We start from the raw sequence: 25,755 nt of genomic DNA on the forward strand, positions 1-25,755 counted from the left end.
ATATCAGGGACACGATAGACTTCCTTGAAAGAAGTTCTTTGATGAGACTATACTCTGTTTCGTCGACTGACGAAGGTATATCCTCACCTAATGTTACTTTTGACTCGCTTTGTAACCACAAGTAGGCAGAGTCAAGTGACGCAACATATGCAGAGCATCAGATTTGGGAGGAACAGTGTGGTTTCAAAAGTGGTAGAGGATGTGTGGATCAGGTGTTTGCTATGAAGAATGTATGTGAGAAATACTTAGAAAAACAGATGGATTTGTATGTAGCATTTATGGATCTGGAGAAGGCATATGATAGAGTTGATCGAGATGTTGGTCTTAAGATTAATTGGTGTGGGAGGTAAGTTGCTAGAAGCAGTGAAATGTTTTTATCAAGGATGTAGGCATATGTACCAGTAAGAAGAGAGGAGAGTGATTGGTTCCCAGTGAATGTTGGTTTGCGGCATGGGTGTGTGATGTCTCCATTGTTGTTTAATCTATCTAAGGATGGGATGGTTAGGGTGGTAAATGTATGAGTTTTGGGGAGAGAGGCGAGTGTGCAGTCGGTTGGGAATGAAAGAAGAAAGTTGAGAGTAAATGTGAACAAGAGCGAGGTTGTTAGGGTCAGCAGGGTTGATGGACAAGTTAGTTAGGATGTAAGTTTTAAGGGAAAAAAATTGGAGGAAGTGAAGTGTTTTAGATATTTGGGAGTGGACTTAGCAGCAAATGGAACCATGGAAGCGGAAGTGAGTCATAGGGTGGGGGTGGGGGCGAAAGTTCTGGGGACGATGAAGAATGTGTAGAGAGAAAGTTATCTCGGAGGATACAAATGGGTATGTTTGAAGGAATACTGGTTCCAACAATAGTATATGGTTGCGAGGCATGGGCTGTAGATAGGGTTGTACGGAGGTTGGTGGATGTATTGGAAATGAAATGTTTGAGGACAATATCTGGTGTAAGGTGGCTTGATCGAGTCAGCAATGAAAGGGTAAGAGAGATGTATGGTAATAAAAAAAAGTGTGGTTCAGAGAGTAGAAGAGGGCTTGTTGAAATGGTTTGGACATATGGAGAGAATGAGTGAGGAAAGACGACATAGAGGATATACATGTCAGAGTTGGAGAGAACAAAGTGATGTGAGAGACCAAAATTGGAGGTGGAAAGAATGAAATAGATTTTGAGCGATTGGGGCCTGAACATGCAGGAGGATGAGAGGTGTGCATGGAATAGAGTGAGTTGGAACGGCAGTAGACGTGCTGTCATTGGATTTAGCCAGGGCATGTGAAGCGTCTGGGGTAAACCATGAAAAGGTCTGTGGGGCCTGGGTGTGGAAAATGAGCTGTGGTTTCGGTGCATTACACAGGACAGCTAGAAACTGTGTGTGAACAAATGTGGCCTTTTTTGTCTGCTTTCCTGGCGCTACCTCACTGAAGCGGGGGGGGGGGGGGGGGGGGGTAGCTATGCTTTTTCGTGTGTCTGTGTGAGTGTGTGTGTATATATATATATATATATATATATATATATATATATATATATATATATATATATATATATATATATATATTATACTTTGTCGCTGTCTCCCGCGTTAGCGAGGTAGCGCAAGGAAACAGACGAAAGAATGGCCCAACCCGCCCACATACACATGTATATGCATACACGTCCACACACGCACATATACATACCTATACATCTCAATGTATACATATATATATATACACACTCAGACATATACATATATACACATGTACATAATTCATACTGTCTGCCCTTATTCATTCTCGTCACCACCCCACCACACATGAAATGACAGCCCCCTCCCCCCGCATAAGCGCAAGGTAGCACTAGGAAAAGACAACAAAAGCCACATTCGTTCACAGTCAGTCTCTAGTTGTCATGTATAATGCACCGAAACCACAGCTCCCCTTCCACATCCAGTCCCCACAAAACTTTCAATTGTTTACCCCAGACGCTTCACACGCCCTGATTCAATCCAGTGACAGCACGTCGACCTCGGTATACCACATCATTCCAATTCACTCTGTTTCTTGCACACCTTTCACCCTCCTGCATGTTCAGGCCCCGATCACTCATAACCTTTTTCACTCCGTCTTTCCACCTCCAATTTGGTCTCCCACTTCTCCTCGTTCCCTCCACCTCTGACACATATATCCTCTTTGTCAATCTTTTCTCACTCATTCTCTCCATGTGACCAAACCATTTGAAAACACCCTCTTTCGTTCCCTCAACCACACTCTTTTTATTACCACACATCTCTCCTACCCTTTCATTACTTATTCGATCAAACCACCTCACACCACATATTCTCCTCAAACATCTCATTTTCAGCGCATTCACCCTCCTCCGCACAACCCTATCTATAGCCCACGCCTCGCAACCATATAACATTGTTGGAACTACTATTCCTCCAAACATACCCATTTTTGCTTTCCGAGATAATGTTCTCGACTTCTACACATTTTTCAACGCTCTCAGAACTTTTGCCCTCTCCCCCACCCTAAGATTCACTTCCGCTTCCATGGTTCTATCCGCTGCCAAATCCACTCCCAGATATCTAAAACACTTCACTTCCTCCAGTTTTTCTCCATTCAGACTTACCTCCCAATTAACTTGTCCCTCAACCCTACTGTACCTAATAACCTTGCTCTTATTCACATTTACTCTCAGCTTTCTTCTTTCACATACTTTACAAAACTCAGTCACCAGCTTCTGCAGTTTCTCACCCGAATCAGCCACCAGCGCTGTATCATCAGCGAACAACAACTGACTCACTTCCCAAGCTCTCTCATCCACAACAGACTGCATACTTGCCCCTCTTTCCAAAACTCTTGCATTCACCTCTCTAACAACCCCACCCATAAACAAATTAAACAACCATGGAGACATCACACACCCCTGCCGCAAACCAACACACTGAGAACTAATCACATTCCTCTCTTCCTACCCGTACACATGCCTTACATCCCCGATAAAAGCTTTTCACTGCTTCTAACTACTTGCCTTCCACACCATATATTCTTAATACCTTCCACAGAGCATCTCTATAAACTCCATCATATGCCTTCTCGAGATCCATAAATGCTACATACATATCCATTTGATTTTCTAAATATTTCTCACGTACATTCTTCAAAGCAAACACCTGATCCACACATCCTCTACCTCTTCTAAAACCACACTGCTCTTCCCCAGTCTGATGCTCTGTACATGCCTTCACCCTCTCAATCAATATCCTTCCGTACAATTTCCCAGGAATACTCAACAAACTTATACCTCTGTAATTTGAGCACTCACTTTTATCCCCTTTGCACTATGCAGGCATTCCGCCAATCCTCAGGCACCACACCATGAATCATACATACATTCAATAACCTTACCAACCAGTCAACTATACAGTTTCCCCCTTTTTTAATGAATTTCATTGCAATACCATCCAAACCCGCTGCCTTGCTGGCTTTCATCTTCCGCAAAGCTTTTACTACCTCTTCTCTGTTTACCAAATCATTTTCCCTAACCTTCTCACTTTGCACACCACCTCGACCAAAACACCCTTTATCTGCCACTCTATCATCAAACACATTCAACAAACCTTAAAAAATACTCGCTCCATCTCCTTCTCACATCACCACTACTTGTTATCACCTCCCCATACACACACACACACACACACACACACACACACACATATATATATATATATATATATATATATATATATATATATATATATGTATATATATATAGTTATTTCCTATTAGCCAGGCCCATAGCCTAGCGGTTAGCATTCCCGCCTCTTGCACAGGGGTCACGGGTTCGATCCTGGCTGTTGGAGGTTTGTATGTTCTATGAAGGTGCGCGTTTCTATGCACTATGTTCGTATATATATACATATATATATATATATATATATATATATATATATATATATATATATATATATATATATATACATATATATATATAGACACTCAGGCGCAGCTAGAGGTTGAAAATGCAAAAGAAAATGCACTCTGAACATTGCGGCCATGAAGAGGAGGGAAACTTAAACAATCTTCGCAGGAAGACTATTGAAGTTGAAAGTTGGTTAGAATGAAGCTGCGGTAGCAGAGTTCTGTGCAAGCTCGGTACGGCTTCATGCAGTGTAGTACAGATCTTCAACTCGAGGCGAAAGATCTCAATGGCAGGATATGACGGTGGCGAGAATGGTACAGTAGCTTCATAAGGGCCAGGTGATGGTTGGAGAAAGTCGGGAAGGTCGGTGCGTTGAGGACCTCTTGTTAGGTGGTGTAAGAGGAGCCGAAAATGATCATGCATGCCCCTCTCTCAATCTTGCCTAGCTACCCCTGCTGCGTGGTGGCTAAGAGCAGGCTGAGAAGGCCTGTGAATAATTATGTAGATGTTCTTGAGTTCGGTGGCGAGGCGTCCAAATGTCTTGAGACCACGAAGAATTTAGAGTCGTTAGCTGGAGGATTTGGCGATGGCATCGACACGCTCCTTGCAGCTTTAATGTAGTGTCCAGAGTAACGAGGAAAATCTTGATGGACTGAGCATCGTGGACTGGGCTGGGGCCTAGTGAGAACGTAGGGGGTGGGACGAGGAAGGAAGCAAAGCAGACGTGCAGGGTTATCTGTGTGTGTATATATATGCATATATATATATATATATTATCCCTGGGGATAGGGGAGAAAGAATACTTCCCACGTATTCCCTGCGTGTCGTAGAAGGCGACTAAAAGGGAAGGGAGCGGGTGGCTGGAAATCCTCCCCTCTCGTTTTTTTTTTTTTTGATTTTCCAAAAGAAGGAACAGAGAAGGGGGCCAGGTGAGGATTTTCCCTCTAAGGCCCAGTCCTCTGTTCTTAGCGCTACCTCGCAAACGCGGGAAATGGCGAATAGTATGAAAAAAAAAAAAAAATGTAGTTCCCTTTCGAAAATGTAATCTATTTTTATGAGATTAAAATTTTTGAGTTTATGTATGAAAGACGACAGGGATCATCAGCTTTTCTCTTGGCATCAGTAGAGAGAGAGAGAGAGAGAGAGAGAGAGAGAGAGAGAGAGAGAGAGAGAGAGAGAGATAGAGAGAGAGAGAGAGAGAGAGAGCCTCGCCAGCGTCCGACACCAGTCCAGTGTATGGGGCAGTAATGACCCAGGTTCGCCTGGTGTCTACCGTGTATCGTAAACCTGGCGTAGTGACTGGGGGCGTTGGCGGCGGCAGGTGGCTGGCTGGCCAGCCCGCCCCGGCAGCCTCATGGAAAGATTGTCGTGATCTTATCCGCCACGTTCAACGCCGCTTTCATTTATGTAAATATCTGACGTCACCACCTTCTTCTGTCCATCCTCCCACACCTCCTCCTCCTCCTCCTCCTCCACCCTCCCCCCCCCACCCTTTCCATCACCACCTTCTGTCCATCCTCCTACTTCTCTGTCACTACCTTCTGTCCTTCCTCTTCCCCTCTGTTATATCACCATTACTTCTCTCCATCCATATCCTCTGTTCCTCCAGCACCACCTACTTCTGTCCATCCTCCTCCATCTCCACCTTCTGTCCATTTGCCTTGTCCTACTTCTCATACATTACGCCTTCTTCGGTCCATCCTCCTACTCGTCCTCTTCCCTCTCTGCTCTTCCTTGTTTTCTTAAAAGTAGAAAACGGAGTGGTAGACTCATCTACCATTCTCCCTCCCCCACCCCCACCCTCCATAGGTCGAAGTGTGTGTGTGTGTGTGTGTGTGTGTGTGTGTGTGTGTGTGTAGCGTTGGGATTCCAACCCTAGGCCTTGTAGTGCCCACCTACCCACACTGCCCAGAGGATTGAGTGAAGTCAGTAGAGAACACGTTGCCAGCAGCTCTCATGGATGGGGCTACTTTTTTATTTTTCATAGTGTGTACGAGGACATCGTCAGCCTCTGTGGTGTCCGGACGAACAGACGCCACTAAAAACCATCGTAGAACTCGTCATTCACTGACATATCAACTGGGTATTAAAACCTTAGGAAAAAAATAGATTGCTAAACGGAGCCAGATTGGCGTTAGAATGGCTTATTTAGCTATGGCTTAACCCAGATTATGACCTTTATTTAACCAAGACTTCGTTACTGCCATGTGATGCTTTCAGGGGAGTTGGTCTCGTCCATTTTCATCCTGGGGGAAATAAAGAGAATCCTGGGTCTCCCAGGCCAGCCAGCATGACGGGTGGTGACCGTCACAGCGAGGACAATAATGTCCTCTCCTTATTGTCCTCCTCCTCGGCCACCACCACACAGCGTCCTAGGACAGCAGAGCAACATCCTAAACCATATTACCATGTTGTGAAGCATATTATACCAACACAATATCCTCCACCATATTGCCATATTCTGTATTTCTATTGTATTGATGATTTCATAAAGCATTTGGCTCATATATGTTTATACTTCAAGGCTTGCCAGCTGTACAGTACTGTAGGTGTACCAGGCTTGCCAACTGTACAGTACTGTAGGTGTACCAGGCTTGCCAGCTGCACAGTACTGTAGGTGTACCAGGCTTGCCAGCTGTACAGTACTGTAGGTGTACCAGGCTTGCCAGCTGTACAGTACTGTAGGTGTACCAGGCTTGCCAACTGTACAGTACTGTAGGTGTACCAGGCTTGCCAGCTGTACAGTACTATAGGTGTACCTGGCTTGCCAGCTGTACAGTACTGTAGGTGTACCAGGCTTGCCAACTGTACAGTACTGTAGGTGTACCAGGTTTGCCAGCTGTACAGTGCTGTAGGTGTACCAGGCTTGCCAGCTGTACAGTACTGTAGGTGTATCAGGCTTGCCAGCTGTACAATACTGTAGGTGTACCAGTCTTACCAGCTGTACAGTACTGTAGGTGTACCAGGCTTGCCAGCTGTACAGTACTGTAGGTGTACCAGGCTTGCCAATTGTACAGTACTGTAGGTGTACCAGGCTTGCCAACTGTACAGTACTGTAGGTGTACCAGGCTTGCCAACTGTACAGTACTGTAGGTGTACCAGGCTTGCCAACTGTACAGTACTGTAGACATACCAGGCTTGCCAACTGTATAGTGTAGTAGACATACCAGGCTTGCCAACCGTATAGTGTTGTAAGTACACCCGGCTTGTCAACTGTATGACACCGTAAGTGTACTGTCTGTGTAGAGGTGTAGCGGCTCTGGCGGGACGGTCCGCTGCGACGTCCGCTCACCAGGTGTGTGTATCCAGGCGGCGCTGCGGAGTCTGAGCGGTGACGTCATGTGTGGTAGTCCACGACCTGTGATATCCAAAAGACCCGCCAAAAGACCCCCGGCCACAGTGGTGTATATGGCCTTCCCACAAACACTATACGGTCCCACCAAGTGATGTAGATCGCTCCCACAAACTCCCTACGACTCCTAAGTGGTATACGTCCGTCCTATCTAAGTGCTATCTGACCCTTCTGCAAACACCAGATGATTCCCAAGTGGTATCCGACCCTTCTATAAGTGGTATCTGATCCTCCTTCAAGCCATGGATAACTCTCAAGTGGTATCTGATCCTCCCTCAAGCCATGGATAACTCTCAAGTGGTATCTGATCCTCCCTCAAGCCATGGATAACTCTCAAGTGGTATCTGATCCTCATGCTACTGTTGTATGACTTCCAAGGGGTATCTGACCCATCTAAGAGCACCATACGACTTCCATTTGGTATCTGAGCTTCTTAGAAGCCGCTTAGGTCGTCCAAGTAGTATCCGACCCTCTTGCAAATGGAGTATGACTCCAAGACGGCGTTCGATCCCACTAGGACTGTTTTACGACTTACAGCTAGTATTCTGCTTCACTGCGATCGCTACAAGATATTCCAATCAGACTCCACGTCACCAAGACCCGTGCACAACACCTTACTGGTATCTGGCGTCATCAGCCTTGAGGATGTGTCTGCAAGGACGCACTCTGACGTCTTTACACACACACACACACACACACACACACACACACACACACACACACACACACACACGCTCCTCTGAGTCATACTACCATGGGAGTGTGTTTACAGGCATCCATGTCTATTTGCTAACTCGTACTCGTGGTGGGTGCCTAAACGCACCTTGATGTCGGCATGGCTGCACGCACTCATGGTGGGGGTCGGTTTGTTTGCACGCACTAATTGGGTTAAGTATGTCGTCATACACTCATGAATCATGTCTCCATGTACTCATGGAGGTCTGTGCGTAACCATTTGGTATGTATGCCCGTGTACATGGGGTATGTATGCATACGTTTATGACGTATGTATGTATGTATACATTCATGGAGTATGTCTAAAAGCACTCATGGGGAGTATATCTACACTCTCTCATAAGAGTATGTCAGCGCACACTGAAAGGGCTGTTTCCACGTATTCAAAAATGGTGTGTCCACCACGCTCTTCTAGTGTTAGGGAAGTTTCTGTTTTCTGGTTCCTGTTGTGTCTCGTGGTATACACAGACAGCCGTGTCATTTGTTTTACGTCTTAAGATTGCACCTTCGTGTGTGTCTCGTCTGGCTGTCACGTACTGCTTCATAACTCTGTGTTATATGACAACCCTGTCAGCATCTGATGACAGGGGAGGTTGCCCTGTCATCGTCTAATGACAGGGGAGGGTGTCAAATGAATCTCCTTTATCATTGAATCATGTCGGTAGTTGACTGTCATTTTGTGTACGTAATCGTTGAAGGCATCTAATACGTGGATAGGAAGAAACGAGCGAGTAAACCAGAGAGAGAGAGAGAGAGAGAGAGAGAGAGAGAGAGAGAGAGAGAGAGAGAGAGAGAGATTCACTTAACAGGCAGGATAAAGAAACGAAACACATCTTAAGTGAACACATCTGTTCGTCGCTCCCAACGGCGACCTGGACGACATTTGTCGTCGTCCGCCAGTTGGTTGCAACATCACATCCGTCGCCAGACGGTCTCTTCCTGAGAGAAACGTCCGTTGCAACATCATATCCGTCTTCAGGCAACATCAGCTGCAACATCTGAAACGTTCTTTATAAATTCGTGGTTTGGCAAGTGTCAGACATCCGAGAGTTCGAAAATCGTCAAATGGTGCCGGATTCGGAGGGCATTAGACCCTTGAGCAGTATGGTTCTGTCGTGGAGCACAACGGTACGATCCTTTAAAACGATGGCAGTTTCCTTAAAGACGACGGTACGATTCTTGAGGATGACGGTACCATCTCGGTCCCTTAGCTCGATGGTACTATCCTTGAGCAGGACGGTACGAATTGTGAGCACCACGGTACAATCTGTGAGCACGACGATACGATCTATGAGCACCAAGGTACGATTTATGAGCACTACGGTACCATCTATTGAGCACGGTACGATCTACGAGCACCACAGTACGATCCACGAAAACGACAATGCGATCCTTGGCACAGCATTACGACGCTCGGCTGTAATGGCTTGTCCTTCGACATGATCCTTAAGGGTTAGGTCAAAGGTCTCGCATCACACACCCAAGAGTCGTACCGTCGCATTTGAAGGGTCGCAAAGTCGTGCTAAAGCAAACAGAATTCCACTGAAGGGAATGGCAACCCATTAGAACGCCAGTGACATATTAGATTCCTGTATAATAATGTTTACCGGCTGCGTGACAGACCTCGGAAAAAAAATAAGAAAATCGTAACATCGTAGACAATAAAGTAATATCCAAAATAGAAAAAAAATCATTGATTAACCAAGCCTTTGAAAACGGGAAGTAGTCGTGACGCCATAAGCTAACACACTGACACACTCACACACACACACACACACACACACACACACACACACACACGCACACACACACACACACACACACACACACACACACACACACACACACACACGGCCCCTCTTGGAACCTCAGTGTTTGTAATCCCAAAGATTCAATTTATGTTCCTCAGCGTCGATCGTGCCGGACGTCAGTTTATTCAATCTATTCTTCCCAGCGTGTGTGTAGTGGAACAGCCCAAGAGCAATCCAGTTTCTTACGTGTCGGAATCATGTCGCCTCAAGTGCTGAGAGAAAAAGGAAAATCTTTCGTCTTTGTTTGTGACTTAGTGATGGTTCATGATTACATTCACGATTAGACTGAGGACCGAATCACTTTACCAATCCTGTGTCACAGCTGGAGCAAGAGACACACACGTTTAGCATTTGGGTGAAAGCACTTGGATAATGTCTCGTTAAAGGAATCACCTTGTGCTTGAGGCAGACACACACACACACACACACACAGTCAGGTGAGCCGCGCACCTCTGCCCTCGGATCTCGCGACACAACATGAGAAATTACACCGTCGACGCTATTTTGACGATATGAGCCTTACCCCGTGTAGCCGCAGGGGTGAAAGTCGAGTGTGGCTGGTGATGCCGACCAGACCAAGTGGACCTGTGAACAAATATTTGCCGTTCACACCTTGGACATAAGAGGTCGTCCGTCGAGATGACCTTCCCCCATCCTTTCTCCTATTCTCCGTACCCATCGCCACGACACCCAACCCCATCCCCCATCCACTCAGGGCCATTACTCAATCTCCCAAGTACCACTCTCCCACACCAACCTCGCCAACCCGTCATCATATCTGACCATCAGGTCTTCTGTTATCTGGCTTTCTCGTGTTAATCCTCTTTTTAAACAGTGAACACTATTATAATGCACACTACCCGCTGAGGTCAGACCCACAGCTTTGATATGACTGCCACAATATTGTCCTAATGTGTGAGTGTGACCCTCGACTCATCCTTGAGAAATATTCATACTTGCAGCATCTCTCTCTCTCTCTCTCTCTCTCTCTCTCTCTCTCTCTCTCTCTCTCTCTCTCTCTCTCTCTCTCTCTCTCTCTCTCTGCTGTTGACCTTCCCAACACTTGACACGACGTTACTTAGGTTCTGACCCTCCTTTGAGTGTGACGACTTCGGCTTCCAATAAGAAGATATGAACCTTCATTAAGGTGACTTGAATCTTAAGTACGACGTCTGAAAACCTCAGTGCGACGACTTGAATCTTCAGTGCGACAGTTTAAACTTACAGTTCGACAACTTGAACCTTAATTATGGCGAACTGAACCTTAACTAAGACGACTTGAACCTTAACTAAGACGACTTGAACCTTCAATACGACTACTTAAGCCTATAGTTCGACAGCTTAAACGTTCAGTGCGATGACTTGAAGCTTTAGTACGAAAATTTGATCCTTTAAGTCGACGACTTGAACCTTCAGTACGACGACTTGATCCTTCAAGTCGGCGACTTGAACCTTTAGGTCAACGAATTAAACTTTCAGTACGACGACTTGAATCTTGAGAAAGACGACTTAAGACCATTAATGCAACAACCTGACTTCTTTTACTCGACGACTTAGCCATTTAGGACGACCACTTGACCCCCTTCAGTTAACACTTTTCATACGACGGACTAATACTTTGATAGGATAACTTAACCTGATGAGTCAGACGACTTGACCATTTAATACGACGTGCTCAAGGGGTCACATAGTCGTGCTCAAGGGGTCAGTCACATAGTAATGCTCAAGGGGTCACATAGTCGAGCTCTAGGGGCCACATAGTCGTACTCAAGGGGTCAGTCACATAGTAATGCTCAAAGGGTCACATAGTCGTGCTCAAGGGGTCACATAGTCGTGCTCAAGGGGTTACATGGCCGTGCTCAAGGGGTCAGTCACATAGTAATGCTCAAGGGGTCACATAGTCGTGTTCAAGGGGTCACATAGTCGTGTTCAAGGGGTCACATAGTCGTGCTCAAGGGGTCACATAGTCGTGTTCAAGGGGTCACATAGTCGTGCTCAAGGGGTCAGTCACATAGTAATGCTCAAGGGGTCACATAGTCGTGCTCAAGGGGTCACATAGTCGTGCTCAAGGGGTTACATGGCCGTGCTCAAGGGGTCAGTCACATAGTAATGCTCAAGAGGTCACATAGTCGTGTTCAAGGGGTCACAGTCGTGCTCAAGGGGTCGGTCACATAGTAATGCTCAAGGGGTCACATTGTCGTATTCAAGGGGTCATGTAGTCGTGCTCAAGGGGTCAGTCACATAGTAATGCTCAAGGGGTCACATAGTCGTGCTCAAAGGGTCACATTATCGTGCTCAAAGGGTCACATAGTTGTGCTCAAGGGGTCACATAATTGTGTTCAAGGGGTCACATAGTTACTAATCAAGAAAACAGACAACCAAGACCAATCATCAACCAGGTTATAGACACAAGCTAGGCCTAGTTACTTCGAAATATGTAAACACCGAGCCAGAGTTCTAACAGCCAGTGCCATTTAAACGGTTCATTAGGTTTAAATGCCCAGTCAGGTTTAAACAACCAACTTGGATTTCTCAAGTCGTTCACCCTTTGAGCACGACGGTACGACCCTTGGGCTATTATAATGGTGTGGACTTTTCATTTTAACCTCTGTGAATTAGGTCAAAGGTCACGCTGTCATGCCCTGAGAGTCATATTGTTATTCTCAAGGGTCTGCTGTCATGCACCGGGGGCTAGACAGCTAGTCAAGAATTCCAAAGCCAGCTAGGTTTAGACTAGTGACATGGCTTCAACAACAAATAATTTAGAAATAGCGCACTAGTTTCACAACGCTATTTACGAAAAGCTATTGATTTACTATTAATACAACTAGTGTGTTTGTTTTAAACAGCGAGCATTAACTAATGGGTAAGCTTCAAGGGGCCGTGCATAGATAGCCCTCTAGGTTTAAAGAGCAAGCTAGGTTAACTTAGATTTCATTGAGGAAACTCGTAACGTAAATACTGCTTTTCATCCTCACATCACTCAGATGGTCACGTACCCTAGATGTCCGCTCATCTGAAATTCGTCTGTCATTAATCTTAACTCATCGTATCCAGTAACCGACCTCTGAAGACTAGTAGTTTAACTTCACTAACTGATAGTTTAGCACCTTTTTATCAAAGAGTCTTATTACAGTGCGTTGTCGTGTATGTGTCTTTATAAACGATTTTCTCTCAGCCTCGAACTCTATTTACCCTGATGGCGACGAGACCACTCTATATCAAATCATTTTCTGTCACCTCGTCACTCCAATACTTTGTTCTTATGCTCACACCTGAACATAAATATTTCCTCTCTTAATCTAGACGTGTATCGCATCCCTAATTTGTAAGGCAGTGACCAACTTGAATTCTATGACAAAAAAGAACAATCTCTATCAGTATCTCTTTTCAAATCTCTCTCATTTCTTCCTATTCAAATTCTATAACACCCTCAATCTAACCTTATAATTATATAGACATATCAAGCATAACCACATCCCTTACTGTAATCCGGAAACCCCACACGACAGATATTACAACAATTTGCTTGTACAGATGACACAGTTGTATTTCTTATGAGTAACTTTTCCATATCTATAGGAACCTCATTGACGTCCCGTGGAGGGAGTGCTGCCTTGCGTTCATATATGAGGTGACTCTTCATTCTACTGTTATGACGATAGCTATCAGTCTCGTTAGCCCTCCTACCAAATGCTTCTCTTCAACTTTCCCTTTCTATCCACTGCAGTGTTGCTTCTCTTTCTCTGTTCTTTAGGTATAATTTCACCAGCTGCTCGTTCCGGCGCCTTACATGGACTCGTGTCACAAAACTGTCTGCTCCCTCCCATAGTTTCTGTATAAGCATCAGCCATACGACGATTGGCCGTTAATATGTCTCCTCCTTTCCACACAGTGAGTGTGTTACATGATGATCTTCAGCTTGCTTCTTTCACTTTCTTGTATCTCTATGTTTTCCCCCCTCACTTTTTCATTCAACATTATTTTCACTGGGATAGTAGAGAGAGAGAGAGAGAGAGAGAGAGAGAGAGAGAGAGAGAGAGAGAGAGAGAGAGAGAGAGAGAGAGAGAGAGAGAGAGAGAGAGAATTAATCATTCACTTAGGCGAGCACTGATGGATAATCTTCTGACCTAAGGCGATCCGATCATTCGCCATCAAGATTACTCTTTATCCAACTTTTGGTAAATGCTTATATGACTTCAGGCGGCTTGCTATTTGGCTTTCGATCACCAGTTGTCTGGCCTCAGATCACCAGTTTGTGTGGCCTCAGATCACCAGTTGTCTAGCCTTAGTTCACCATTCTTGTGTGGCCCAAATCACCAGTTTGTCTGGCTACAGGTCACCAGTTTGTCTGGCCTCAGAATACCAGTTGTCTAACCTCAGATCAACTGTCTAACTGTAAATCACCAGTTGTTTGGTCTCAGGTTACACCTTGTATGGCTTGGTTGTGCATAGGAGGCTGGGATTCGGTGTATTACACATGGAAATTCAGGGAATAGTTGTCTATCCCTGGCGCTAACTCGCCAAGGAGGGAAAAGGCGAACAAGTTTGAAATGAGAGGCTTTATAGACTCATTTAGTTCCTTTGAACGCATCTCTTTTACCTCTTCTTTTTCAACATTCTAAAAGGATTCTTGTGTTTACCTTTGGCAGGATGTTCGTGAACGCGCTTATATCATTCTGATATTAGTTTACTCATTAAAAGTGATGATTATTAGTTCATCTCATGAAGTCCATATCTATAGTTTTTCACATTGATTCCCCATACGTTGTAGCGAGCTCTAGAGACGCCAATATGGCATCATGAAACATGAGAGATAGCAGCATGGCAGCAGTGACTCATTTACCTTAACGTCATGAGCAGGATGGTGCAGCATGATACTCTGGCCTTTCAAACTCTACATATAAGTATCGGGTCAACCTCCAGACTATCGTACACAGAGTTCGTTCCGTCGTGCTCCGGGGTCGTACCTTAATGCTCAAGGATTGTCCCATCGTTCTCATAGGATCGAGCTGTCGTGCTTTGAAGGTCGTACATTCGTGCTCAAGGTCCGTTACTGTTGTGATCAAGGCTCGTACCATCATGCCCAGAGATCATACGGTCGTGCTAAAGGATGGTATTGTCGTCCTCAAGGATCGTACAGTCGTGCTCAAGGGACGTGCATTCTTAGGATCGTTCCTTCGTACTCAGGAGTTGTAACAACGTGCTTAAGCTCGTTCCGTCGTGCAGGTGGTTCCGATCGTTCTATTCATGAGGTTAGATCCGGGTATCGGTCTTACTTTTCTCTTAAGTAATGTTGGCATGCTGGTCTTCCTCCCAGTCCGTCAAAAGCACATATATCTAACCCTCCTCACTCACTCGAATCTTCGTATCTACTTGTAGAGTCAGTACCAAAACAATGCAGATGGCGAGGTGGCGGTGGAGTATTGGAACGAGTGACTTTCTGCAGCTGACGAGAATTCCTCAGAAGACACTTGAGTCTTGTTAAAATAGGTTTGTGTAGGAAGCAACATTCCTACTGACTGAAACCTGAGTTTAGCTCATTACATTGAACTGATGTTATAACGACCTTTAATTAGGATCAATTGTTAGAATCTTTTATCAATGGAAACGTATTTGATTTCTGAATCAAGTTATGCTAAGTAATCATCTGAAAATATTTTGACGGAGTACACGGAGGTAATCATTTATACCAATTACGTGGAGATTATTTTAAATGACATGTGTTTATCTTAACTGTTAATTGGCAGTAATGACTCATCCCTCAACCATTGACACACACACACACACACACACACACGATGACAGACCCTTCACGCCTGAAAGCATTTATTGCTTGGCGATAAGTGTCTATCACACACACACACACACACACACACACACACACACACACACACACACACACACTCACACACACACACACGCACACACACATACACACACACACACACACAGACACACACACACACACACACACGCACACACACACACACACACACACACACACATATATAGAATAATATATATGTATATATATAGAAAGAATAGCTATTACACACACACTCCCTCATTCTAGTTCTTGTATCATTACAGGAACTGAAACTCTACTCACAAAACCACAGTCTTAATGCTCCCAGACTTTCAAAACTGGATACGGACTTATTACCCATGAAAGAATCTTTGATTATACTTTGAAATGTTGTATCTATTGTATATTTTTTGGTCTCTTACTTATGAGCTCACTTTGATATATATATATATATATATATATATATATATATATATATATATATATATATATATATATATATATATATATATATATATATAGATATATATATATATATATATATATATATATATATATATATATATATATATATATATATATATATATATATATATATATAATCCCTGAGGATAGGGGAGAAAAAATACTTCCCACGTATTCCCTGCGTGTCGTAGAAGGCGACTAAAAGGGGAGGGAGCGGAGGACTGGAAATCCTCCCCTCTCGTTTTTAATTTTCCAAGAGAAGGAACAGAGAAGAGGGCCAAGTGAGGATTTCCCTCAAAGGCTCACTCCTTTGTTCTTAACCCTACCTCGCTAACGCGGGAAACGGCGAATAGTATGAAATATATATATATATATATATATATATATATATATATATATATATATATATATATATATATATATGTATATATATATATATATATATATATATATATATATATATATATATATATATATATATATATATATATATGTATATATATATATATATATATATATATATATATATATATATATATATATATATATATTTATTTTTTCTTCTTTTTTTTTTTTCATTTTTCTTGACAGAATCTTATCCCTTGAGCTTGACCGATACGATCCTTGAGGAAGACGGTAGGATCCTTAAGCAAGACAATGCGACCATCTGGCATGATGACCTGGTCTCTGGCCCAAGAGCCCTACCGATGACCTTAAAGATGGTAATTCATAAGCACGATGACCTTAACCCCTTGAGTGCCACGGCCAATTCTTAGAATACGAAGACTTAACTCTTTTTTGAGTCCGACGACCTGGCTCTTTCACTGTGATTCAGTTTCTTGTGGATGGCGAATTAACATCTGAACCGCGATGACGTCACCTCTTCAGTACGATGACTTAACACCTTCAGTACGATGACTTAACACCTTCAGTACGATGCCTTAACACCTTCAGTACGATAACTTAACACCTTCATTACGATGACTTAACACCTTCAGTACGATGACTTAACACCTTCAGTACGATGACTTAACACCTTCAGTACGATAACTTAACACCTTCATTACGATGACTTAACACCTTCAGTACGATGACTTAACACCTTCAGTACGATGACTTAACACCTTCAGTACGATGACTTAACACCTTCATTACGATGACTTAACACCTTCAGTACGATGACTTAAGACCGTCAGTACAATGACTTAACACCTTCAGTACGATGACTTAACACCTTCAGTACGATGACTTAACACCTTCAGTACTAGGAGAGCTTATCCCCTGGAGCACAGCGGTTTAACTCCTTGCGAGTGATGACGAAAGTCAATCGTACTCAAGATCATGTTACTGGAGGAGTTAACTGGTCGTCCTCAAGGGAGTTAATCCATCGTTCTCGTGGGGATTATTACGCAAACCTTTCTGTTGTACCCTCCAAGAACTCCTAAGACGCGGTTTAGATTTGCATGTTCTATCCCTAAGGAAAATGTGTGTGTGTGTGTGTGTGTGTGTGTGTGTGTGTGTGTGTGTGTGTGTGTGTGTGCGCGCGCGCGCGTGTATGGTGTAAGAACAGCTAGGCGAATGAGGGAACTTGGTGTATGGGTCGTACCTTTCTTTCGTATCTTTTTTCCTGTGTGGGACACTTGATTTGAATGAGGTATATGGACGGATAGGTGGGTGGACGAATAGACACGGTAAGGGAAAAGTAAGGTAAATGAGAGAGAGAGAGAGAGAGAGAGAGAGAGAGAGAGAGAGAGAGAGAGAGAGAGAGAGAGAGAGAGAGAGAGAGAATTTGAAGATGTAATGGGGCTAACGCTAAAACAGATGGGCTGAAATTCTCGCTTACGGATCTGCCCCTTGAGTACAACAGCACGACCCTTGAGCCCAACGGTACGATCCTTGAACACGACCCTAATTGCTGGTAAGTTATGCTCAACGGGAGGGAGGTTTGACCGGCCAGGCTTCCCGTCCCTTCTACAGTAGGTGTTCACACCTGGACCAGGTGTACCCTAGTGGCTCTTGGGTATAAGTCGTGCCGGCTGAATGTACAAGTCACGTACGCTTGGTGGAGGCGACGTCGTCCACTCTCCCGGTGCGTAATCTCTCGGCCGGTGATGGTGGTGTTGGTACTGGTGGTTGGCGACTTGCATCTGACCGGATCAGGTCCTTCTTGGTACGACGGCTAAAGAGGTCCCTGCCGGGGCCATGGCCAGTGTGTCCACCTCTCCCACATCTCAGGAACTAGATAGTGCGGACCCTTAGTCCTCTCAGCTCTTTTTTTTTACGTCATCTTTTGGTCGATCGAATGTATGGCTCACAGTCAGACAATAAACACATGTTATTACAAATATGGATGCTTTCTCGACAGGTAGACCAGATTTGTTCATGTAAATCAAGTCTGGTGTTATAATTTTCAGTGTTAAAGACATAAGTATTAACTTCATATCATTCATTGTTTAGGAGCGTCCCACTGCATTTGCGGTTCGAAAGTCGAGATTCCAGAAAGTCGAGGTATCCTCAACAGAAGGTCAAACGTTTAATGCACAATTGGTTATTTCGTCCCTCCTTGCTGTGCTATTCCGTGGAGGAGGTATCTACGCAACTCCTGTGCTTCTTTATCTGTTACCACCAGATCAGGGTCTAGGGTCGTCTTAGCAACCCTATTGCCCAAAGATCCAGTTTTATTCGTCATTGGTCATGCCAGTTCTGGAATATCCCTTCACTGAAGAATGACCTATTCTCTCGACTCACTCTTCTGCAGAAACTGTTATTCTCGGTGTCTTACCTCCCTTTAACGCCAGTTTGCACAAGTAGTGTTCCCACATTGATCCTGATATCCGAGAATAGCCACCAAGGCCTTTCAAATGGCGTATACTCGTGGGCAGCGGCTCGCCACTAGTGGGAGAAAGATTAGCTTTGATAAAGACAATATTACCTGCTGACGAATCCTTCACACTACACCAGTACGAGAAGCCTTCGACCGTGTGGGCGAGACAAGGATATCAACTCTGAGTATGATAACAGCCTTTAGGGATATCGTATGCCAGTTGTACCAACCTCGAACAATGTTCAGAATTGTTGCACATCTTCGTTAGGAAATATTTCACTAAATCTTAGCCCGCGTCCTCACCTGCTCCTTAGTTTGAAATCACTTATTCTTCGTTTCCACTTCCTAAATATACTCTGGTCCTCAAGCTTTCGTGCACGACTGGCAGTATAATAGCTGTGTGGAGATAAGCAAATCAATTTATGTTAAAAAAGCATGAAAACCTTTCGTCCGTTGCTATGATAGAACTCACCATGACCGTGGTACTGGTTGGTGGGTGTCTGGTGGAACATGCCGGTGCTGGAAGGTTCTTGGCTCGACGTATACCAAGACGGGTTCATGAGGACACCAGCTGATAAGGAGGAATACCAAGACACGGTAAAGCACATAATCTGATTCGTGGTGAGGACAGCCATGTTGAAATTGTGATCAGAGATCCACGAAGGTTTACCAAGTATGGCTTACGGTTTAGCTGTTAAGACTGGTTATATGTCAGCATGAAAGCTATTTATCAGTAAATTCCTGCAGTATGGGTTCGGATAAGAACTCTGTCGTGTAAACGTTTCATATATTAGGTTCATTTTAGCAGATTCTGGTATTTACATCACTGAAAAGAACGACTGTTTTGTTTTAGATTCGCCTTTGGATGACTCAAATTAATAGTTGTGATTTTACAAGCACAGCACTCAAGTAGTACGTAATACTGCATAAAGTATATCACAGATACTTTATAAGAGTACTTATCATCATGTCTTCCATTCAGTGGGAGAATGGCGGACTATTATGAATGGCCATGTATTAGCTATATAATTGTCATTATATTTCAAGTGGCAAATTGTGTTACGCGTGTATACAACGCCTAACAAAGGCTCTGTCTGCCATGCTATACGAAAGTTGTGATGGGTCTGGCATCATGTTGTGCACCAGCATTAGCTATGCCCCTTGTGTGAGGGGCTGACCCTGGAGATAGCCCACCACGGGTGACAAGCGTGAGTCTGTATCCCCACCCTGGGGAGCAGCATTTATCTTAATGTAATATATATATACCAGTGGGAGATCGTCCCAGCTCGAAGAGCGGAGGATGAGAGAGCACACATCCCACTACACACACGCACTCTAGGTACATGGTAAGCGATACATCAGTCGTAGTATAAGTACTCTTGTTGCCTTAGTTGCGTTCATAGTGATATTTTTTAGAATGCAAAGAAAATCACTGTATAGTATATGTAGATTCTATATAGCGTAGGGTGTCTGTGATATCCATTGTATTATTCCAACAACACACTTGAAAATAATCAGGTGTAAAGACATTGCTTGTGTATATTCTCGTCAGATTTGTCTTCTGTGTGGGTCTCCCCCGTGCAAAATTGTGTGGGCATCGCACCATGTCAACCTCCTCCACAACACGATTTCCAAAATTCAATTACTATTATCTGTGTACCTTTTGCAAAGAAAAAAAAATATATATAAAACAGCAAAGATCACATTACAATTTTGGCAAAAAATTATTGCTATTTTTCCTTCTTTTACTCAGTGGAAATCCTAAGGACAAGGACTATAAGTGTAAGTTTGAAGGGCGAGGACCTGGAAGGAGTGGAATGCTTTAAGGATCTGGGAGTGGAAGTGGCAGCGGATGGAAACATGGGGACTGGGGTGAGTCATAGGGTGTAACAGGAGGCTAAGGTACTGGGTGCATTAAGGAGTATGTGGGAGAGGTCACCGTCTATAAGGGCAGAGATGGGTGTGTCTGAAGGTCCTGACAATGTTGTATAGATGCGAGTCTTGAGTTGTGAATATAAAGGAAGGAAAGCGGATGGATGTGCTGGAAATAGAATGCCTGAGGACCAGCATGTGGTGTGAGGCGGATTGATGCTGTAAAGGGTGACAGTTTAAGGGAAAGTGTGACTATGAACACAGTCTGATAAAGATGTAATGAAATAGTTCGGACATGTGGAGAGGATGCTCGAAGAAACACATTGAGAGGATCAATGTGTCAGAGGTAGAGGGAAGCAGGGCGTAGAGGGAGATCGAAAAAGAGATAGAAAGATGGAGAGATACAGGTCTTGGGGTATCGGGGCCTGAATATTCAGGAGTGCAATTGGCGTGCATTGAATAGAACGAATTAGATCGATGTGGTACGTGGCAGGCGACGTGCTGTCAGTAGGGTGAACAAGGGCATATGAAGCTGTCATGGTAAACTGTGCGGTTGCTTTGCAAGGGTTGGTTGTGGATGGTACGATGTGGTTACGACGCTTAATGCAGAGAAGTTAAAGAATGCATTTGTGTAAATTAGGTTTCTGCACCTAATGCTACGTCACTAGTGCAGGGTAAATATATATATATATATATATATATATATATATATATATATATATATATATATATATATATATATATATATATATATATACATATATATATATATATATATATATATATATATATATATATATATATATATGTACACATAACATCCATAAGGAGGATGAGAATGAACACTGGCCCCTTATATCTTACGTATCGAAGACGACAACTCGCTGAGCCGGGGGCTGGAGGCTGCAAATCCTCCCTTTCTGTATTGCTTTTCAAAAGGGGGAACAGACGAAAGAGCCAAGCGAGGATCGTTTATCTCAAGGCTCATTCATCAGTTCTTGACACTACCTCGCTCATGTGGGAAATAACACGTAGGGAAAAAAAAAGAATATATATATACATATATATATATATATATATACATATATATATATATATATATATATGTATATATATATATATATATATATATATATATATATATATATATATATATATATATATATAGGGAAAAAAAAAGAATATATATATACATATATATATATATATATACATACATATATATATATATATATATATATATATATGTATATATATATATATATATATATATATATATATATATATATATATATATATATATATATATATATATATATATATATATATATATGTATATATATATATATATATATATATATATATATATATATATATATATATATATATATACATATATATATATATATATATATACATATATATATATATATGTATATATATATTCTTTTTTTTTCCCTACGTGTTATTTCCCACATGAGCGAGGTAGTGTCAAGAACTGATGAATGAGCCTTGAGATAAACGATCCTCGCTTGGCTCTTTCGTCTGTTCCCCCTTTTGAAAAGCAATACAGAAAGGGAGGATTTACAGCCTCCAACCCCCGGCTCAGCGAGTTGTCGTCTTCGATACGTAAGATATAAGGGGCCAGTGTACATATATATATATATTATCCCTGGGGATAGGGGAGAAAGAATACCTCCCACGTATTCCCTGCGTGTCGTAGAAGGCGACTAAAAGGGAAGGGAGCGGGAGGCTGGAAATCCTCCCCTCTCGTTTTTTTTTTTTTTTCTTTTTTTCTTTTTTTTTCCAAAAGAACGAACAGAAAAGGGGGCCAGGTGAGGGTAATCCCTCAAAGGCCCAGTCCTCTGTTCTTAACGCTACCTCGCTATCGCGGGAAATGGCGAATAGTATGAAAAAAAAAAAAAAAAAAATATATATATATATATATATATATATATATATGAAATAGATGAGAGTAGGTATGACAGACGTACAACCTGCCCTTGTACAACAGGCACTCAGAGGGATGAACACTGCCTCCCGTCGGCTGTTGACCTGTTACTTCCCGAAAGTCATAAAGCACAGGCAGGCTACCAGCACACAGCGTGTTGTGGACCGGTACAAACACATCATGAACAAGAACATGAAATAAATAGATAAATAAGTAAATAAATGAATATGTATATATATATATATATATATATATATATATATATATATATATATATATATATATATATATATACATACATACATAGATAGATAGTAGATAGATAGATAGATAGATGGATAGACAGATAGATAAATAGCTATGCGTGTATATATGTGTAAGAGCCTATTTGCATTTTATAGGGAAGGACTTTTTACGATCATGTGTGTGTGTGTGTGTGTGTGTGTGTGTGTGTGTGTGTGTGTGTGTGTGTGTTTTCTAAATCATTCTAACGAAATTTTTTCTGCCCTTTCCTTATTACTTCTTGCTCTCCCTGGGTACGGTATTACCAGTAGGTGCTCAGACAATGCAGCGCTCCTCGGTTGTGTGAGTATAGGAAAAAAAAAAACGTAGCCTCTGATCCGGGAAATTGCCACTACTCAAGAGCAACCCTCCTTTATGATCCGGGAAATCCTCACTTTCTGAAGTCTGATCCCTGTCTTTCCTTAGACCGTTCCTTAAATTTTTGCGTCTTGTGATATATCATCTGGTCTCGTGCACCAGGACACTGAAAAATCTAGTCTGTATGGTAACCTTCACCTATATCACTATCTTAACAAAGCTCTTAACCTTCCTGATAACCCTTACCTGTACCCGTGCCCTAACAAAGCCTGCTTGGTAACCCCCACCTGTGCCAGTATCTTAACAAAGCTCCTAGCCTGTTTGGTAACTATCACCTTTACCAGCAACCTAACAAAGCTGCACGACAAACCACATCTGTAGTAGTATTTCAGCAAAGCTAGTTGCCTGTTAGTAACCCGTACCAGGATGTCAACAAAGCCCCTTCCCTTCATTGCAACCCTCACCTATCCCTGTATCCCAACAAAGCCACAAGTCTGCACTGCAGCTCTCAACTGTACAGGTACTTTAACAAAGCTCTTAGCCTGCATGGGAACCCTCGCCTTTGCCAGCATCTTAACAAAGCTCCAAACCAACATTTCGACTTGTCCCTCTGAGCCTTTGGCAAACATTACTTGGATGGCCACCAATCCTAGAACATCCTTCAGCAGAGCCTGGCATGGGGAACCACACTGGCCACCCCGATCATGTGATATTATATTTCCCTCATTGATTCCACGTCGTCTTCCCTCCCAGTCCCCTGTGTCATCGCAGGTACTGAATGGGCCACGATAAGTTTACCCACTGATAGTGCTAAGTCTGGGGCTTTTAACAACCTCCCTATTTTTCTTTTTTTAACGTTTTATATTACTGACAATATCTTCCAGAGACCATGAGATCCATTCTGGGATGATAGCACACTACGCATGAAGCTTTTTCATGCGTCTTACTGCATAGTGCCTAAGAGGCATGATTATGGTCACCGAACGCTGGTGGACTACCATATTTGTTTAATCAATTCTCGGTAATCTTAAGTACCAACACTCTCTCACAAGCAAGATAATTGTATGCAATGAATGCTCCTCTTCTTCTTGCTCTTTTATCATCATTATTGGTGGGCTGTTCATACCCTATAATGTCTTTGGGAATCTTTGCCTGGCACGAAGGCTTTCATAGACCTTTTCTATCAGTTTAATTGTATCGATCCTTTTGCTTTACTATCCCGTCTCTATCAGTATAGACACGGATTAAAGTTACTCCTCCTGTTCCCTAGCACTTGCCATCGTCGTAAACCGTCAGGTCTTCTGTCATCAGGAATGCTAGCGTCTTTCAGTGCAATGCTGTCCCTTTCCCAGATACAGAAGACCTGATCTCACTTCTTGGAAAAACCCAAGCCTTACCGGCGACTTGATACTTACTTCCAGTCCCCTCTCCCTGCATGTCATTCATCCAGCGTGCCTTCTTCGTCTTTCATTCCCATCTGCCAGAACCTTCATGACCAGACTCTGTTATAATTCAGTCTAGGCTGTGTCAAGCCAGACGCTTCATTCGTCGCTGTCCCGCATGACATCAGTACACACCCTGCTTACAGCCACAGCATACAACATTCTTCCTCACGTTTCCTCTCATCCCACATTTGCAACATTTTCCGTGCACACTTCTTTAATACAACATGATATCTGGTAGTTGTTTTGAATGAAGGTTTCTCATCACATGAACAGCCCCGTGTCGTGCGACCTATGACGACTACATGACCCTTGGGTATGATGGTGTGACCTCTATGACCTGTAAAGGTCACGTCAGAGGCTGAACAAATCACACGCAAGGGTTGTGCCGTTGAACTCGAGGGATAAAAAGTTCCAGTCGTCGGTTCATGGAAAGGTAATTCATAAGCATCTTCATAAAGCAGAACTGTTCACTCACGCTCTTACCCAACTGCACGTTGATAAGCTCTTGGCGTAGAGGGTTACATCCATTATGGGCGATGGTACAAATCTTTCTCTTACGACATCACCAATGAAGAAACTTTATGCGATACAGGATTCCACAGACATTTACCATCGTCCTTAATGGGCAATATGAAAACATTGAAGAATATGGCAATGCATCAAGAGCGGGTTCCCTTCAGATGAGTATTGTTTACAGTGTTTAAGGAGCCGCTAGACACACGTCTTTCCCTTTTTGAAGTCAGCAAGAAAGTAGACTTCACGGCAGAGGAACCAACAGACTTTTTGTTCTTTTTGACGATTCTCAAGCACTGAGGAACTATGGTAATTCAGACGATGTGTAAAGAACCGCTAGAAATACTTCATCATATTCAAAGTCATGCGGTTGAAAAAAAAAAAAAAAAAACTTCCCGGTGAAGAAGCTCATAAATCTATTACTTCTTATGATCCGGAGACACTGAAGGATACGGTAAGGTTTTTTTTCTTAAGAGCCTTCCTC

General features: G+C 43.1%; 1 protein-coding gene across 1 annotated transcript in view; it reads right to left on the reverse strand.

Moving 5' to 3' along the window:
* Positions 1–25,755, reverse strand: part of LOC139756613 (uncharacterized) — a 216,562-nt gene that overhangs the window by 100,863 nt on the left and 89,944 nt on the right. The gene's annotated exons all lie outside the window — the stretch shown is intronic.

Source organism: Panulirus ornatus, chromosome 2 (genome assembly GCF_036320965.1).
Source record: "Panulirus ornatus isolate Po-2019 chromosome 2, ASM3632096v1, whole genome shotgun sequence".
NCBI lineage: Eukaryota > Metazoa > Arthropoda > Malacostraca > Decapoda > Palinuridae > Panulirus > Panulirus ornatus.